General features: G+C 40.6%; 1 pseudogene; it reads right to left on the minus strand.

Annotated features, from left to right (window-relative positions):
• Positions 1,568-20,475, minus strand: LOC108633763 (annotated as a pseudogene).

Consider the following 20,475-nt stretch of genomic DNA (forward strand, 5'->3'; position numbering starts at 1 on the left):
GTCTTCATGCCCCAAATATCAACTGATACAGCATAGATGTCTAGTGACCATTTTTTAAATGAATGACTGCCTGAATGCATCTTACTAACCTGCAGTTTCTAGTATCATTCTTTTTCCTCTTGTTTGTTTGGAAAATATTGTGTTGAATATTCTTAGACTGTCAGCTTCTGACAGAGTCACTCTGGTCTTCCTTTATCTTGGCTTGGTTTCCAGGCTCTGCGTTCACTTGTTAACCTACTTTTCTTTTGAGTCCACAAGATACTTAAAGCCTAAGGACTTTTAGTGCGATAGAACATGGGAGAAGGCAATGGCACCCCACTCCAGTACTCTTACCTGGCAAATCCCATGGACGGAGGAGCCTGGTGGGCTGCAGTCCATGCAGTCGCTAAGAGTCGGACAAGACTGAGAGACTTCCCTTTCATTTTTCACTTTCATGCATTGGAGAAGGCAATGGCAACCCACTCCAGTGTTCTTTCCTGGAGAATCCCAGGGAGTGGGGAGCCTGGTGGGCTGCTGTCTATTGGGTCGCACAGAGTCAGACACGACTGAAATGACTTAGCAAAACACAGACACAAGGATTTCCTTAGTTGTTACTTAATGTGAGGTGCTATGGGTAGAAGCAAAATGTTTCATGATGATATGATAAAACGTCATATATATTACAATTTCCCTTCTTTGAAGCTAAAGCAAAGGACCCAGGTCTCCTGTATTACAGGCAGATTCTTAATCATCTGAGCCACTAGGGAAGCCCAAAGTATAGGATCTCTTTTTTAAAAATTCTATGATACCAAACCAAGATTTTATACAGAAAACACGTTTTCTTGTACTATTTTATACACTGTTCATGTCAGATCCACAGTAGATTATATCTTTCACTCAGTAGATTAAAATGAAAAAAAAGCAACCTAGAATGATACACTCAGTCTCTAAAATTAGAATAAGAGCTAATGAGACTACCAATAAGCCATTGTGTAGGAGCATTTTTAGTAGGAGTTGGAAAAACAAAGGCAATTTTGTGGAGATAAAATTTTACTAAGAATATCTTCTTATACCTGACAATATGCATTTATATAAACTAGAAATTTACTCTTCTAGTTTATAAGATTTTTAAAAGCAAAGATGTTAATGTGACACTTTTACCCTAATAATTCTTTCTAATAAAATTTTTATTTTAGAATACTTTTGAATTCAAATATTAATATCAGTGATATCATTATATCACCTGTATAAAGATTTTTCTTCACTAAATGATGCATGTGAAATATAAATGACAATGGAAATACAGTGACCAGGTAGATCAAGCATTGTAAGGCATTTGATTGAATAACTGAATTTCTGAAAGGTAAATAAAAGTCACATTAAAATAAAATGTTAAAAAAAATTAAATTAGCCATTCTTTCTAGCTATATGGGCCTCATAGGATCACTAGAATATATTATTTCAAAATAATTTTGCTAATATTTATGCATAAGAAAGAGGCTACAAACTGGTTTTATTAGAATTGTGTTTTCGATCATATGTGTATTTTTCACACTAAGATGCTCTTGTTTGATGAGAGATGCAGGCTTTAGGGGGAGCAGAATCTCCCATAAAATAGAATGCTGTTGGTTTTGTTGTGCCTGATAAAGAAGAGGAACAGGTGGTCTGCACTGAATTTGATGGAGGGGAGTTTAATTCTTACACTCACTTCACTCCCAGTACCAGCTGCAGCCTCTGTACCTTGTTCATTTATTTCCACAAAAGACTTATGGATAACATTGGACAGAAATGGGTTTCTCTGAGGACATTCCTGAGAAATCAGCTTTGCTCTGGTTGAAGGCATCACTCATCCCTATACTTCTCAAAGTTGACTTGACATAAGTCTCTTCCAGCTTGAACTTGGGCGGTTTAACTGCACGTTGCCCAACTCCATCATGTTTGCGCTAGTCTACTCACTCAGCTTCTTGTAGGTGATCGCTGTTTCCAGCTGCAATTTGCAGCTGATGAAGAAAGAGTCAGTAATTTCCAATTAAGAGATAGAGGTTGAGTGAAACCTCTAGATATTACATAGATGAATTATAATCACTCCTATTACCAAAGGTAATAAAACACACACATTTGGAAGTTTTTTGTTTATAATGAGATCCTTAACCCTGCTGACATGTCATTTTGCAGATTAATAGTTCTCAGGATATAGGTTTAGTAGATTAGACCTTGAAATGGAAGTGCTTCTGTGATAATTTGCATGACAGCAACTACATACACAAATATATTAATATAAATATACATTTAGATGTCATCGACACAAAAGCATATACTCTAGGACATATTGTATGCCAGGGGAAAAAAAATATTTTTATTAGTTTTATTAACTAGTTTAAAACTAGTTTATTAATTAATAAACTAATTTAATAGCTAATTTGTTAAATTAGTTTTATTAACACAGCACACAATCCTTCGAAAACAAAATCTGAGATAAAATAAAATGTCTATAATCACACCAGTATGAAACCAGTAGCTATAAATCATGGAAAAAAAGAAAGAAAAGTAAAGAAAAGAAAATCCTTCTATCTTAAGAGTAATAACTTTTTAAATAGTAATTTTGAAGCTGCTTTTTCTCTTCATATTTAAAATTTTGAAACAATAAATACATATGTGTATACACATGCTGCTGCTGCTGCTAAGTTGCTTCAGTCATGTCCGACTCTGTGCGACCCCATAGACAGCAGCCCACCAGGCTCCCCAGTCCCTGGGATTCTCCAGGCAAGAACACTGGAGTGGGTTGCCATGTCCTTATCCAATGCGTAAAAGTGAAGTCGCTCAGTCGTGTCCGACTCCTAGCGACCCCATGGACTGCAGCCTATGAGGCTCCTCCATCCATGGGATTTGCCAGGCAAGAGTACTAGAGTGGGATGCCATCGCCACACAGGTGTGCATATATAGACTACAAAGCAACGTTTGACTTTTTAAATAACATGCTTGTTTAAAGCACATGCTATGCTACTTTGAAGTTTTCTAGATCCAAATATTGCTATCAAAGACACATATGTAAATGATGTGCATTAAGTGACAATGTTTTCAGGTCAGGAACTTGCATTTTCTAAAAAAAGGCTTCTCTTATAATAATGTAACTCAAATAGTTTAATATTCACACTTGGTCTTACTTTTACCATCCTCTCAAGTTTCACAAATTTTATGACACTATCTAGAAATCTTTCTAAACACTAGTAGGGCAGTGGAAGCAGAAATATAAACAATCTGGCACACATGAAAATTAGGCACAGGGCAAAGACAGACAGACCACTTATTGCATGTGAATTGCTCAGAAATGTGGTCTGACCAAAATCAGGCTTCAGTTCATTTCAGTTCAGTCGCTCAGTCGTGTCTGACTCTTTGCGACCCCCTGAATCGCAGCACGCCAGGCCTCCCTGTTCATCACCATCTCCCGGAGTTCACTCAGACTCACGTCCATCGAGTCCATGATGCCATCCAGCCATCTCATCCTCGGTCGTCCCCTTCTCCTCCTGCCCCCAATCCCTCACAGCATGAGAGTATTTTCCAATGAGTCAACTCTTTGCATGAGGTGGCCAAAGTACTGAAGCTTCAGTTTTAGCATCATTCCTTCCAAAGAATAATAATGGGTCAGGGGTAGGGGCAGAGAGAACAGATTATGTTTGAGTCTCTAGAGGTCCCACTCCTGGTTCCTCTCAGTTGCTTTGATGTTGTTTAGTCTCTTATTCACATCCAACTCTTTTGCGATACCATGGCCTGTAACCCTCCAGTGTCTTCTGTCTGTGGGATTTCCCAGGCAAGAATACTGAAGTGGGTTGCCATTTTCTTCTCCAGGGGATCTTCTTGACCAGGGGATCCGCTCAACCAGAGGATCGAACCCACATCTCCCACATTGGCAGGCAGGTTCTTTACCACTGTGCCATCAGAGAAGCTCTTGAGCTAACACTAATACAATTCTCATGTCACTGGAGCTAGTTTGGAATGCTTTCCTATCACCTGCAGCTGAAAAGTCCTAGTGATTTTCTTAAGCCAAGTAACTATCCAGCTTATTTCTAGTCTGTTGGATTATAAATTCAGTCCCTTCTCCATCCTTATCCCACTGATTATCTAAAAACTGCCTATTGCACACAACCATATGGTTAGAATAATATGTCCTCAGCAGCACTGTTTAAGTGAGATCATCCACCCAGGACTAAAACGTTTGCACAAACTTTGGCCAATCAGTTCCTTACCTAGGACTTTGGAATGTGACCTATCAAACTGGTCTCTAGAATGGAGGTTAGACTTCAGATTGAGAGAAGAAGGATGGGAGAAACAGAGTTGAAAAGATAGAAAATCACTTCAGTTCAGTTCAGCTGCTCAGTCATGTCCAACTCTTTGCGACCCCATGGACTGCAGCATGCCAGGCCTTCCTGTCCATCACCAACTCCCGGAGTTTACTGAAACCCATGTCCACTGAGTTGGTGATGCCATCCAACCATCTCATCCCCTGTAGTCCCGTTCTCTTCCTGCCCTCAATCTTTCCCAGCATCAGGGTCTTTTAAATGAGTCAGCTCTTCTGTTAGGACCAAACTGGAGCCAGGACAGGCTGTAAGGGGCAGGCTAGGCCTGAGGTTTAGTCTCTAGGAAAGCTGAGGCACTGGGAACTCCCGCAGGCAGTGTAGATAGACCAATCAGAAAAATCCCCGTAGCCCCCCGCCCACGCCAGACCTGAGCCAATCCAGATAGGGATGCAAGGTTTAAAAGTCCCGTGTGCACGTAAGGTCTAACCAATCAGCTATTCTGTTACAGAAACAAGAACCGTCTGTATAAAAGTATATGTGATTCAGAGCTCGGGGCTCTTGTCGGATTCCACGGTGCTGGATGAGACCTGGGCCCTAACTCTAGCTAGCAATAAACCCCTTTTTGCTTTTGCATTGCTGTAGACGTCTTATTCTCTCAGTTTTGGAGACTCGGACTCTGGGCATAACACTTCATATCAGGTGGCCAAGGTACTGATAAAGAATGAATCCTGACAGTATTTGAATCCTTGTTTCCACTCAGGTCCTAAGACCCAGCCCTTGGGTGTATCTGTGGCCTTCCATTAACCTCCCTTGTTACTGAAGTAAATTCCTACTAGAAAAACAAGTGTTCTGTGTGCCAGCCCAGAGGGCAACCTTAAAGAAAGAGATGAGCTTTTACAATGTTTTCTATTTATTTTTCTTCTGGAAAAGTAAGAGTTTGGCATAAGATATTGTTAGTTTAGTAGAACAAGAACAGAACTAGTAAGTGAAGAGTGTGGAATCTTGGTTCTGGCAGCCTTCTAACTGAAGCACAGCTCTAGTCACTTGGGGCTTCACCAATGGCTCAGCAGTAGAGCATCCACCTGCCACTGCTGGAGACCCAGGTTCGATCCTTGGGTCAGGAAGATCCCCTGGAGGAGGAAATGGCTACCCACTCCAGTATTCTTGCTTGGAAAATCGCATAGAAAGGGGAGTCTGGCGGGCTGCAGTCACAAAGTCTTTGTGGGGTCACAAAGAGCAATTAACACATGCGCACACACAAACACTAGACATTAAAACACTGGACATTCTCTATTGACTAGAGAAACTGTAATGCAACCAAAATAAATAAAATTGAAATGAATCTAGTCACTTAGCCACGCTGCATTTCTAAGCGGGGAAATAAATGCAGTAAATGCCTCACCTACACCAGCATAGTCGCAGCAAGGGGTGAGTGATAAAATATGTGCATGGTCTATTTTCAGAGAATAAAATAATGAAAGGGTAATGAACAGATGGGATGAAACTGGGGCTTTTAGGTCAGTCGTCCCTGCCTGAGTAAAGAGCCATAGTTTACAGGAACATATATTCAGATAGAATGAATTTAAAGTAGAATTTCATTTGCAATATCTTATAAAATGCATACTGGTTACTAACAGGCTCCTACCTTGTTTATTTTGAAAGACTTTTCTGTGGCATTTTGGACTAAGAATTGATGTTCCCAGACTCCTTTAAAGTAAAGGGCATTCACCAGAACCATTCTGGTTGTAGGATCCACAGCTTCATCAGGTAGGAGATTCAGGATTTTTCCTACAGGAGCAAAGGGGCAGATTCCAAATGATCTAGTTACATTCTGGTGAAATGCCACACTTATAAAACTGATGATTATGAAATACTATTAAATGGTAACATACAAGGATTCAAACCAGGAAGTCAGTATTGATAGAATACTTTTAATATCAACAGATCTATTTAGATTTCTTCTTCTAAATTTTTTTTTTAATGTAGATCATTTTTAAAGTTCTTACTGAATTTGTAACAATACCACTTCTGTTTTATGTTTTGTTTTTTTTGGCCACAAGTCAAGTGAGATCTTAGCTCCCCAACCAGGGATCAAACCCATACCTCCTATTTTGGAAGGCAAGATCCCATCCCCACTGGACTGCCAGGGGCATCCCCTGTTTAAATTTCATCTGTTGTTTCAATAGTGTCCTTTTTTTCTAGACCAGAAATCAATCCAAGGGCTCAAGTTGCATTTAGCTATCATTTCCTCTTAGTCTTCTTTAATCTGAGGCAGTTCCTCATTCATTCTTTGTCTTTCATGACCTTGATACTTTTGGGAAAAAAAAAAAAAATTGTAGAATGCTTAATTCTCGGTTCAGATTTGTCTGATGCTTCCTCAAGATAATATTTAGGTTATGCATTTGGGGGAGAATATTACTCTTGTGGGCTGAATTTTGTCCTCCCCAAAAGATACATTCATTCCTAACCCCCAGTCCCTGTAAATATGATCTTATTTCAAAATAGGCTCTTTGCAGATAGAATCAAGTTAAAATGAAGTCATACTGGATTAGGTTGGGGCTATAATTCAATGACTGGTGTTCTTATAAAAGAAGGGAAATTCAGAACAGACACCCCGACTGTAAAAACACAGAGACAAAGGAGAGCAAAAGAAGAAAACTATGGATCAACAGAGGTAGAGATCAGAGAGATGCTTCTATAAGCCAAGGTTTGCCAGAAACCATGAGCAACTAGGAGAGAGGCATGGAATGGCTTCTTTCCTAAAACTTTTCAGAGGAGTAGAAGCTTGGTGTGCCACAGTTCATGGGGCTGTGAAGAGTCAGACACAACTTAGCGACTGAACAACAACAGCGCCCTGCTAACACCTTAATTTCAGATGTGCAGCCAGAATTGTGTTGTTGCATTGTTTCACACTAAGTCATGTCTCACTCTTTGTGACCGCATGGACTGCAGCCTGCCAGGCTCCTGTGTCCATGTGATTTCCCAGGTAAGAATACCGGAGTGGGTTGTCATTCCTTCTTCAGGAGATCATCCCAACCCAGGGATGGAACCTGCGTCTCCTGCATCTCCTGCACTGGTAGGCAGATTCTTCACCACTGAGCCACTAGGAAAGCACCAGAGCTATCAGAGACTATATTTCCATCGGTTTAAACCACGCAGTTTGTGGTCATTTGCTATGGCAGCCCTCGGATTTATGGCACATTTCTATCATCATAGGGAGATCTGGACAGCTCTGTGATCTGGTGAAATGGATTCTGTCACGCTCCTTGAGTGTGTCAGCCTATATGGGGAAGATGGCAAGACCCTTACGCAAACCAATCTTGTGAGCATGACAGTTACTCTCTACTCAGCTCTGAAAGGCTTTGCTGGGGTGAAAGACAGCACATGAGTCATTCCCTGTCTTCCTGTCCATAAGGCCCCCTCCTGTCTTCCAGAGAACCAAGCAGGCAGAGGGTAGGAATTTGAGAGCTGACATTTAGTTCAGCTCTGACACTATAGTTGCTTCCATTTTTAGTGGAAAGAACCTGCTTGTCAATGCAGGTAGACATAAGAGACATGGATTCAATCTCTGTATCAGGAAGATTCCCGTGGAGGAGGGCATGGCAACCCACTCCAGTATTCTTGCCTGGAGGAGCCCATGGACCAAGGAGCCTGGTGGGCAATAATCAAGAGGGTCGCAGAGTTGGACATGACTGAAGTGACTTAGCACAGCTACTATGTTGAGTCTGTGTTGTGTATTTCAATGTGCTTTTGCCTGTACAATCACATTTGTTTCTCATATGATCTGGAACAATGTAAATAGTTTCTTTCTGTAAATGCAGGTTAATCTATAATTCTCAAACCAGACTCACATTTGGATAAATCCAAATCAGGCATAAGTTACGGAAAACAGTCACTCCTGCCTCAGCATGGCTTCTGAGTCACTAGTTCAATGAAAAAAAAAGGACTGAGAATTTAGGGCTGCCAGCTTCCTCAATTCACTTCAATAAACATTAATGTTCAGAGCAACTACCATAAGCAAAGCGGTTATGTGTTAGCGATTCAAAGCAGAAACTTGAAAAAGGTAGTAATATTGCACTTGAATCTTTGAATCTAGTGGGAAAGGTAGGGACTTCAATGAATAGCCGAAGAATTGTTAATTTTAGGAGCAACGTGGTGAGTGTCAAGGTAAAGGTTTCCAAAGGAGCTTTGAGGGCAAGTAGGAAGGCTCTTATCCCTGAGGGAGTCCCTGAGTTGTTATCCAGTGGCCATGAAGGGGCTAGGACTGGCAGGAGAGGGCACAGTTTCAGACTGCGGGGGCACAGGAGCAGATGTGTGGGGTCGTGAGGCAGCACAGGAATCTTCCAGGATTCTGTGCCACTTAGAATTCCTGAGCATTAATTTTGAGTCAGAGAATGACTAGAGTTGAAGTGGAGAGACAGGCAAGACCCCCGAGGTAACGCTGAGCTTCTATGTCAGTTTAGGAAGTTAGGCTTCATCTTTTATTACTAGTCCAGGCAACTGACTATCTTGGTTTGTCTAGGACTGAGACTTTCAGATACCAAAGTCAGGGAATCCCCAGCAAGCTAAGGCAAAATTGTCACCAAAGCATAAAGTGTATCATGTTCCCAAGCTTGGGATATTGGTGGGATTGATGTACGAGCAGCAGCTGCACAGTGCTGGAGCAGCGAGCAGCCAAGAGAGGATACCACACGTCCAAGACTTGTCTAACTCATTGAAACTATGAGCCATTCTGTGTGGGGCCACCCAAAACAGATGGGTCATGGTGGAGAGTTCTGACAAAATGTGGTCCACTGGAGAAGGGAATGGCAAACCACTTCAGTATTCTTGCCTTGAGAATCCCTTGAACAGTATAAAAAGGCAAAAAGATATCACACTGAAAGATGAACTCCCCAGGTTGTTAGGTGCCCAATATGCTACTGGAGATCAGTGGAGAAGTAACTCCAGAAAGAATGAAGAAATGGAACCAAAGCAAAAACAATACCCAGTTGTGGATGTGACTGATGATGAAAGCAGGGTGCGATGCTGTAAAGAGCAATATTGCATAGGAACCTGGAATGTTAGGTCCATGAATCAGGGCAAATTGGAAGAGGTCAAACAGGGATTTGACCTGAGTACGAGAGTGAATGTTGACATTTTAGGAATCAGTGAGCTAAAATGGACTGGAATGGATGAATTTAACTCAGATGACCATCATATCTACTACTGTGGGCAAGAATTCCTTAGAAGAAATGGAGTGGCCATCATAGTCAACAAAAGAGTTTGAGATGCACTACTTGGATGCAATCTCAAAAATGACAAAATGATCTCTCTTTGTTTCCAAGGCAAACCATTCAATATCACAGTAATCCAAGTGTATGCCCGGACCAGTAATGCTGAAGAAGCTCAAGTTGAATGGGTCTATGAAGATCTACCAAGACCTTCTAGAACTAACACCCAAAAAAGATATCTTTTTCATTATAGGGGACTGAAATGCAAAAGTAGGAAGTCAAGAAAAACCTGGAATAACAGGCAAATTTGGCCTTGGAATGCGGAATGAAGCAGGGCAAAGACTAAAAGAGTTTTGCCAAGAAAATGCACTGGTCATAGCAAACACCCTCTTCCAACAACACAAGTGAAGACTCTACACATGGACATCACCAGATGGTCAATATTGAAATCAGATTGATTATATTCCTTGCAGCCAAAGATGGAGAAGCTCTATACAGTCAACAAAAACAAGACCGGGAGCTGACTGTGGCTCAGATCATGAACTCCTTATTGCCAAATTCAGACTTAAATTGAAGAAAGTAGGGAAAACCACTAGACCATTCAGGTATGACTTTAATCAAATCCCTTATGATTATACAGTGGAAGTGACAAATAGATTTAAGGGACTAGATCTGATAGAGTACCTGAAGAATTATGGACAGAGGTTCGTGACATTGTACAGGAGACAGGGATCAAGACCATCCCCATCGAAAAGAAATGCAAAAAAGCAAAACGGCTGTCTGAGAAGTCCTTACAAATAGCTGTGAAAAGAAGAGAAGCGAAAAGCAAAGGATATAAAGAAGGATATTCCCATTTGAATGCAGAGTTCCAAAGAAGAGCAAGGAGAGATAAGAAAGCCTTCCTCAGCGATCAATGCAAAGAAATAGAGGGAAACAAAAGAATGGGAAAGACTAGCCATCCCTTCAAGAAAATTAGAGATACCAAGGGAACATTTCATGCAAAGATGGGCTCGATAAAGGACAGAAATGGAATGGACCTAACAGAGCAGAAGATATTAAGAAGAGGTGGCAAGAATACACAGAGAACTATACAAAAAGATCTTCACGACCCAGATAACCACAATGGTGTGATCACTCACCTAGAGCCAGATATCCTGGAATGTGAAGTCAAGTGGGCCTTGGAAAGCATCACTATGAACAAAGCTAGTGGAGGTGATAGAACTCCAGTTGAGCCATTTCAAATCCTGAAAGATGATGCTGTGAAAGTGCTGCACTCACAGCAAATTTGAAAAACTCAGCAGTGGCCACAGGATTGGAAAAGGTCAGTTTTCATTCCAATCCCAAAGAAAGGCAATGCCAAATAAAGTGCAAACTACCTCACAATTGCACTCATCTCACACACTAGTCAATTTATGCTCAAAATTCTCCAAGCCAGGCTTCAGGAATAAGTGAACTATGAACTTCCAGATGTTCAAGCTGGTTTTAGAAAAGGCAGAGGAACCAGAGATCAAATTGCCAACATCCGCTGGATCATGGAAAAAGCAAGAGAGTTCCAGAAAAACATCTATTTCTGCTTTATTGACTATGCCAAAGTCTTTGACTGTGTGGATCACAATCAACTGTGGAAAATTCTGAAAGAGATGGGAATACCAGACCACCTGACCTGCCTCTTGAGAAACCTATATGCAGATCAGGAAGCAACAGTTAGAACTGGACAGGGAACAACAGACTGGTTCCAAATAAGAAAAGGAATATGTCAAGGCTGTATATTGTCACCCTGCTTATTTAACTTCTATGCAGAGTACATCCTGAGAAATGCTGGGCTGGAAGAAGCACAAGCTGGAATCAAGATTACTGGGAGAAATATCAATAACCTCAGATATGCAGATGGCACCACCCTTATGGCAGAAAGTGAAGAACTAAAAAGCGTCTTGATGAAAGTGAAAGAGGAGAGTGAAAAAGCTGACTTAAAGCTCAACATTCAGAAAACAAAGATCATGGCATCTGGTCCCATCACTTCATGGGAAACAGATGGAGAAACAGTGGAAACAGTATCAGACTTTATTTTTCTGGGTTCCAAAATCACTGCAGATGGTGACTGCAGCCATGAAATTAAAAGATGCTTACTCCTTGGAAGGAAAGTTATGACCAACCTAGATAGCATATTCAAAAGCAGAGATATTACTTGGCCAATGAAGGTCCGTCTAGTCAAGGCTATGGTTTTTCCAGTGGTCATGTATGGATGTGAGAGTTCGACTGTAAAGAAAGCTGAGCGCCAAAGAATTGATGCTTTTGAATTGTGGTGCTGGAGAAGACTCTTGCAAGTCCCTTGTACTGCAGGGAGATCCAACCAGTCCATCCTAAAGGAGATCAGTCCTGGGTGTTCATTGGAAGGACTGATGCTGAGGCTGAAACTCCAGTACTTTGACCACCTCATGCCAAATGAGTTGACTCACTGGAAAAGACTTTGATGCTGGGAGGGATTGGGGGCAGGAGGAGAAGGGTACGGCAGAAGATGAGATGGCTGGATGGCATCCACCGATTCGATGCACATGAGTTTGGGTGAACTCCGAGAGTTGGTGAGGGACAGGGAGGTCTGGCGTGCTGCAACTCATGGGGTCGCAAAGAGTCAGACAGGACTGAGCGACTGAACTGAACTGAACTGAGATAATTCATTAATTTCAAACTGAAGCTGTTAATATTTAAGTAGCACTGAAATAAAACAAGGGTAGGCAACATCCAGCAATACATTTGTATGAAATGGACCCAAATTGGAATTTATCTAAGATTAAATCTATCACATTAATAGTTAAACCTTTTCATAATTAGCCTATTATTAATTAGTTGTAAACTAGGATATTTCTGTGAACCAGAATTCTGTTATTACTTTTTTTAGGCCATTAAATATCTTGTAAATTACAAGCTTAAGGAGATATTCTCAGTCCAAACTGACAGAATGTGCACCTTGCCTCTCTCATTCAGGATTATTATCTGTCCCATTTCCGCATTTGTCATGGAGGCCACCCTCTTGGGTGGGAATTCTGTCACTTGGCCTTTGATTGCTGTATGATATAGAGCTGAGTTTATTTGCTTCTATTTTTTTTTAAATACACACATTTGTGTTTACACATGCAGAGATACACATATATATGGCTATTAGATTATATGTGTTGCTATATAAGGTCTTCCTTGGTGGTTCAGATGGTAAAGAATCCGCCTGCAATGCAGGAGACCTGGGTTTGATCCTTGGGTTTGGAAGATCCCCTGGAGGAGGGCATGGCAACCCACTCCGGTATTCTTATCTGGAGAATTCCATGGACAGCGGAGCCTGGCGGGCTGCAGTCCTTGGGGGTCGCAAAGAGTCAGACACTAATGAGTGGCTTTCACTTTTGCTTTGATATGTAAGGCTATGCCCATATACACACTGATTTGAGAATACTTACATCAAATTAATAACTGCTTATACAATAACACTGTTCTACTATTTTAATGCTCTTCATGTATTCGTTAGATTTGTCCAGACAAGCAGGGACTGAACAAAGTAACAACCAAACAAAGCAAGAGGAACAGAATTCACCTGATTTTTCTATTTGTGTCTTTTAAAATCAATTTATTATTTTATTTATTTATTGTTGGTTGCACTGGGTCTTTGCTGCTTCGCATGGGCATGCAGGCTTTCTCTAGTTGAGGCGACTGGGGGCTACTCTCTAAGTGAGGTTTCCCTTATTTTGGAGTCTAGGCTCTAGACTCACAGGCTACAATAGTCGCCCTGTAGCCTGTGAGATCTTCCCTGAGAAACTGTGTCCCCTACCTGGGAAGGCAGATTCTTAACCACTGGACCAACAAAGAAGTCCTCTATTTGTGTTTTTAAGAAAATCCTTCTAAGATTAGAAGGATGATGACTAACACTGTTAAAGTATGAGCCATGATTTTCTTGAAATATTTTAATAATCAAAATAATTTTTTCAAAACATTGAACCAGACTTGATAACCTCATCCCTCCAGCTGATTTTGCCAGAGAACAGGGGTTCTTAAACGGTTTTCCTAGAAACAGCTGTCAATTGATTCAGTCTCTCAGACTTATTTTTTAAGATCTGGAAAATTTATGTGTCTTTTATTTTGGAAGACATGATTGTGGAATGTGGATTATTCGGGTTTCAGGAGAGGAATGAAAGTGAAAGCCAAAAAAAAAAAGAAAAGAAAAGAAAAGAAAGAAACATTTCATTTTAAGACAATAGAAGATAGTTGATCTTTCTTACTCACCTAGGCCATTTGGGCTGCAGTGGTCCCTTCGGTGCCTAAATACACCATGGCCAAGGAAGCTGAGATGCCCCAGGAAGAAAAGAAGATATCTTTACCCTCAGCAGATTCAGCTAGCTTTTTGCCAAACTCCAGAGCAAATCGGTTGATAGATTTTGCTAGAGAGTTCAATGGGAAGATCTAAGAAAAATAAAGCAGTTAAAGATTGTGTTAATAATCCTTTCCATTTATTTTATTTTTGTACATGGATTTTTTGGCTTACACTATCATCTTTTTTATCACACTTCATTGAAATGACAAAAGAATGTATTATCCAATGTAAAATCTATATGGGGCTTCCCCAGTGGTTCAGTGGTAAAAAATTGGCCTGCCAATGCAAGACACATGGGTTCAATCCTTGGAGCAGGAAGATCCCCCAGAGAAGGAAATGTCAACCTATTTCAGCATTCTTGCCTGGGAATTCCCATGGACAGAGGAGTCTGGTGGGCTACAGTCCATGGGTCACAAAGAGTTGGACACAATTTAGCAACTAAACACCAACAACAATAATCTGTGTATCTTTTATCCATACTCTCATAAGAACTGAATGAACATAATTCCAATATTATTTTAAATATTAGAAAACTGAAGTCCAGAGAGTTTAAGAAAACTCCCTCAAATTCTACAGCTGATACTCCTGAGAGAATACCTGGATCCTGGCCAGTTAGTGGCTCCCTGTTGAAAAAGCCAGAATAGAAATCGTAGTGGAATCAGCCAAGTGCTTCTTTTTAATACAATACATACCTGCTGACTTTACCAGTAAATGAGGAATAGTTATACACGTTTTTGACTTTGTGCTCTTTCTCACTTATCTTTTACCCCTGTTTTGATACTTTTTAACCTTATTTGTTCACACCTTCATAAGTGATATCCTGGTTCCTGGAGAGCCTTTATCCTCCTTTATAAGAAGTTGAAACCCAACTTTGCTTCAGATCTTTTCCTCTGGAAGCTTTTTCTGAACTTGGGGGTTCAGAGGAGCATGTCTGCCTCCAAAGTCCTGTAAAGTAAATTTCACCACTTGCTTGGCACTCATCACACTGCTAGTTCTGTTTTTATATATTTATAACTTTTCAACTCTAAGATAAGTTCCCTGAGAGCAAAATTTCCTCACTCTTCTTTGTGCATCAACTAGCACCCAGCTCAGGACTTTGCACAAAATGGAAACTTACAAATACTGATTTTTTATTTAGAGTGTTAATGGTTTGGGTTCTAGTCACCATTTTAAAAAATCTATTTACACCTGAAATTTTTCACAGTTTAGTGGAAATGCTTATAGAGAAGTAGAGAAGTCAAGACTCTCTTGTATTTATTCTCACTTACTGAGTCTCCCTGAAACTGATCTTAATGAACAGAGAAACTCAAGCTTTCTCATATTTTTAAAATATTGTATTCAGCTTCTAAATTTCACCTCTAATCACTCTGATATTTTCATTTAAGTTTTCTAAGACTGGATCGCTATCAAAGAAATAGTGAGTTCAAACTATTATCATTTTATAGCCAAATAATTTCTCAAACTGATTAAATAATTTAAAATAAGCCGAATTCCTAGGTCTAGAGATTCCCATTAGGGCCACTGTTGTGTGGAACTTGGTCTTGCACTGATATCATCTGGCCCTCTGAGAAACCTAGAATGAGAACTTTAGTCAGGAGATTGTTCTAGTTAAATGGTTGAATCAAGGAAGAGACATGTGCAGACAAAGTCTTGATTTTATCATGACTTGAATTAATAGTGAAAATTGTTGAAACCCCTCCTAGTCATAGGCTTACCCTTAACCAAACAGCTTCTCAGCCCCTAAATCATCTCTAGTTGATAACACGGAAGCATCATCATCACTTACTTATTGCAGAAGCTGACGATAATTCTAGGCTAACATATTTTAATAAAAAGAGCAACAACTCTAGTTTTGTAATAACTCTACACCCTCATAAAATGTTTGACATTTACAAAGTGTCAAAGTGAATATAAGCACTTTCTCCTGACAGATCCAGTGCCATCTTGGAGATAAGCTCCCTGTTTTCTTTATAGCTATGTCCATTTAAATGATGCTTTGTTTATTGCCTATATATTAAGCTTTATCTTTTATTTTTCAGGTTTTTTTTTTTTTTTTGGCTGTACTGGGTCTTATTTGTGGCATGTAGGGTCTTTGGTTGAGGCATGTGGGATCTAGTTCCCTGAACAGGCATCAAACTCAGTTCCTCTGCTTTGGGAGCAGGGAGTCTTAGCGACTAGACCATCAGGAAAGTCCCCTAAGCTTTATCTTTTAAGAACTCATGAATTTTTTCATATGGAAAATGCTTGGCTCCATGGCCAAAGAATAATCACCTTGAAGGGAAGAGAGGAGAAATTACTATTTTAGGGCTGAGGACTTATATCTTTAAACTTATGATTTATGATTATTCTAGAGTTTAGATACTTGTAACAAATCCCTGAAAATGATAATTCTCTCTGATGAAATTTAATTTCTTATGGAAATTAATAGCCAGTTATCTTCAACTTCATTAACTCTCTTATTAATATAATCATTAGTATATCAGATGCAGCCCAGAACATACAAGAAGAACAATTCTCACCTTTAAAAAAAAAGTACCAAAGTGCTAAGCCAGTAGTGAAAAGTGCTTTCTGAAAGATGCAGAATTGGGGGATGAAATTCTCATGAAATAATTTATCCATTCAAGGGATGGAGAGTGATCTTTTCAGCGGCAACTACAAGGAAAGACTAAAGTCTAGGTCAGAAGTCACATGTTCCTTTTTCAGAATGACGTGCTCTTCTGCAGTTTTCAGGAGGTATATGGATATATCAGTATGCATGCTCAGTTGCCCAGACTGACTCTTCGTGACCTGATGGATTGTAGTCCACCACGCTCCTCTGTCCATGGACTTTTCCAGATAAGAATACTTCAGTGGGTTGCCATTTACTACTCCATATATCAGTATCAGTTCAGTTCAATTCAGTCACTCAGTCATGTCCAACTCTTTGTGACCGCATGGACTACAGCACACCAGGCTTTCCTGTCCATCACCGACTCCTGGAGTTTACTGAAACTCATGTCCATAAAGTTGATGATACCATTCAACTATCTCATCCTCTTGTCCCCTTCTCCTCCCGCCTTCAATCTTTCCCATCATCAGGGTCTTTTCCAATGAGTTGATTCTTCCCATCAGGTGGCCAAAGTATTGGAGTTTCAGCTTTAGCATCTGTCCTTCTGATGAACATTCAGGACTGATTTCCTTTAAAGTCCAGGAAACGCTCTAGGCCAGGATACTGGAGTGGGTAGCCATTCCCTTCTCCAGGGGATCTTCCCAACCCAGAAATCAAACTGGGGTCTCCTGCATTGCAGACAGATTCTTTACCAACTGAGCTATCAGGGAAGCCCATATATTAGTATGCTGCTGCTGCTGCTAAGTCACTTCAGTCGTGTCTGACTCTGTGCGACCCCATAGACGGCAACCCACCAGGCTCCCCAGTCCCTGGGATTCTCCAGGCAAGAACACTGGAGTGGGTTGCCATTTATTTCTTCAATGCATTAAAGTGAAAAATGAAAGTAAAGTCGCTCAGTCGTGCCCGACTCTTAGCAACCCCATAGACTGCAGCCTACCAGGCTCCTTCGTTCATGGGATTTTCCAGGCAAGAGTACTGGAGTGGGTTGCCATTGCCTTCTCCGATATATCAGTATACATACCTATAAATAACACATTTATGCAAAATCTCAATCTGTAAAGGGGCTTAACTAAAGAAATATAGAAATAAGAAAAGGATAGTAGCATTCATCAAAATGTCTCATCATAGATATACATATTCCCAACAAATCAGAATTGGAAAGAATCTTCTGTTCCTTCTAATCAAATTGCCTCATTTTATCTGCTAGGAAACTAAGGCCCAGAGAGGTTAAATGTGCTGATTAACATGCATAGTTATCTAACAGCAAAGCTATCATCGCAATCCCAGGCTCTGGAACCTAAATGCAAATGCTTTTGTCACTATATTTTATTGCTTTTAAGGTTTTATGATAAAAAGGAGGGATTGGGTGATGAAAGAGGATAAGCAGGAGGAGGCAAAAAGGAGGGATGATGGTGAGCTGGAGGTGGGAGCAGGAAGGACTCTCCTCCGCTTTTCCATGAGAGGATATTCAAGGCCTCCTGAGTTTCCAGCAGTGCTAATACTGCCTACCTGGTGGAGCAATGCATATCAGAAAATAACCTCTCCACACTCCCAGTGCTTCTAAGTTTACCTAAAGCCATTTCTCTGGGAATTAATAGTCTGGCAGGGTTTCTGATAAGCATGAAGTGTAAGGTTAGGGGCTTAGATTATTCCATGAAAGAGAGGAAAGTTAATGGCCCTTGGAATGGTGGCCAAGACTTGAAGCTGGGTAGGGGTAGTGGGTAGAGAGTCAAATCAATAGTTCCCTATACAAATGAGTGAGATCAAGTTTATGTTGCCAAGTCCAGTCTTTTGAAGGGGTAGAAGGGTTTTGGTCCAATCATTCTGAGACGATCCTATATCTTTTTGCCCCTGTTGACAAATACAAAGGTAGCAAATCCAAAAATGTGACTGGAGAAAATATCATTCATAGTTTAACAATTCATGGCAAAACCATCTCTTTCACATCTTTGGAAATGAAGGTGCTCTCATGCTTAGTCTTTTTCCAGCACAATCTTTGAACCAGCTCAGGGTTAAATCTCTCAGACTTGCATAGAATTCTTGGGGGTTGGCCTTCAACTATCATTTCTGTTCTGTGGAAGTCTTGATAACTTGTTTTTTAGCTAGGCACTTCAATGAAGAAAGAAAACATTAGCAAATATTTTTAAACAGAGACATATTTACAATACCTTGTTTTCTTCCACTGGAGCAGAATTGGCAGTGGGTTCCTTTAGTAAGAGATTGTGGCTGAGTTAATTAACTCTGAACTGTAGGAGTAATTTTTAGCAATTTTAGCACCATCCTTCTCTTAGCCCCACCCTCTGATTCAGTTTTACAAGCCCATACACTCTTCCTTTCAAGTTTATCTTGGCCAGAAGCTCAAATAAAAAGAAAGATAGATAAGGTTTTGCCTCAATTACTTAATTGCCCACATTTTCCATGTCTGTCTGCATACAAAGCCTGGAATTATGACAAATTGTAACTTACACTTTCCTGGCTTCCTGTTTTCCCTAGTCTGCCAACTGGCAGCAATTCGTGGCTTCCCTAGGATATTTTTTTCCTACAAAAACAGAAAGTTTTAAATTAGTAGAATAATTAAGAGCAATGATATGGAGATTATTATAGGTGAACTGTTTCCTGTTAAATTGCTCACAAGCTACTAAGTGAAGTATCCAGGAAACGTTTCTGTTCTTCTCATTTGGGTGCTGGTGTCGACCCCCAAGCACAACTCCAACTAGTTTATGTCCGTTGTCCCCACTCCAGAGATATGGAGTCTCGATGGATGTTTTAGTTGCAGTTACTGGGTCTGGTAAAAAACCTCCTGCCAATGCAGGAGACACAGGTTGGATCCCTGGGTCAGGAAAATCTCAAGGCTTCCCAGGCAGCACTAGTGGTAAAGAACCCCGCCCTCCAGTGCAGGAGACCTAAGAGATGTTTGTTCAGTCCCTGGGTCACATCCCCTGGAGGAGGGCATGGGAAGATCCCCTGGAGGAGGGCATGGCAACCCATTCCAGCATTCTTGCCTGGAGAATCCCATGGACAGAGAAGCCTGGTCAATAGGGCTGGTCATGGTCAATAGGGCTGCCAAGAGTCAGAAACAACTGAAGCGACTTAGCACACACATGCACACACACACCCATGCATCATATGGAAGCTCCAGATCGAGGGATTGTCCATCTTGACTGCCAGTGGTTCACCAGAGAGTGACTCAGGCTATATCACTGCATAGATCTAATTATTTGCATTACATTCAATGTATCCATATTGGTTTGGGGGGGATCAGACAAGAAATTGTTTCACCTTTTCTAAAACCTCTTCTCTTAAACCACAGACTAAATCTTATTCATGTTTTCCCACAAACCTTCTCCAGATTCCTTTCTCACTGACCTCTTGTTTAAAATCTTTAGGGACTTTCCTGGCAGTCCACTGTTTAAGCCTCTGCACTTCCACTGCAGGGAGCATGGGTTCAATCCATTATCAGGGAACAAAGGTCCCAGAGGCTGCGCTGCACAGCCAAAAATAGATAACTAGTAAAATGGAATCTTTATATATTGATATACTAGCTTGTAGGAGACAGGAAGAATAAAAGAAAAGCAGGCCTCAGCAAGGGCCACAAAAGAAATTTATAATTATTGATTAAACTGAATGCTATAAGGCATGAGGCTCTTGGAATAAGTCTAGAGGGAACAGTTCATAATCTTGAAAACAAGATATGATCCTGGGGTCAGAAAACCGACCCCAGACTGTTTCTCAACTGGTGTCTCAGAGTCACATGTTTTACGTTTCTGGTGGAAAATCTATAGATAAGAATATTAGTCTTAGTTACTGATTTGTTATTGATTACTGTTTCCCAACTACTCAATGGTTAATGGTCATTTTGTTCTTTGGCCCTGAAGGCCGTGTGAGTTATAGCTTAACTCCCCACATATTGTTTCATTCACGGCTGAAAGTATAACAAAGCTGGCTTGGACTCAGTTTCGGCACCTTCGCCTTGAAGCGGTGTTGGTCCCCTGATCCTCGCTTTTCTCTGAATTCCTGTGTCTCATTTCTCAT

This window comes from Capra hircus, chromosome 24 (genome assembly GCF_001704415.2).
Source record: "Capra hircus breed San Clemente chromosome 24, ASM170441v1, whole genome shotgun sequence".
NCBI classification, from domain to species: domain Eukaryota; kingdom Metazoa; phylum Chordata; class Mammalia; order Artiodactyla; family Bovidae; genus Capra; species Capra hircus.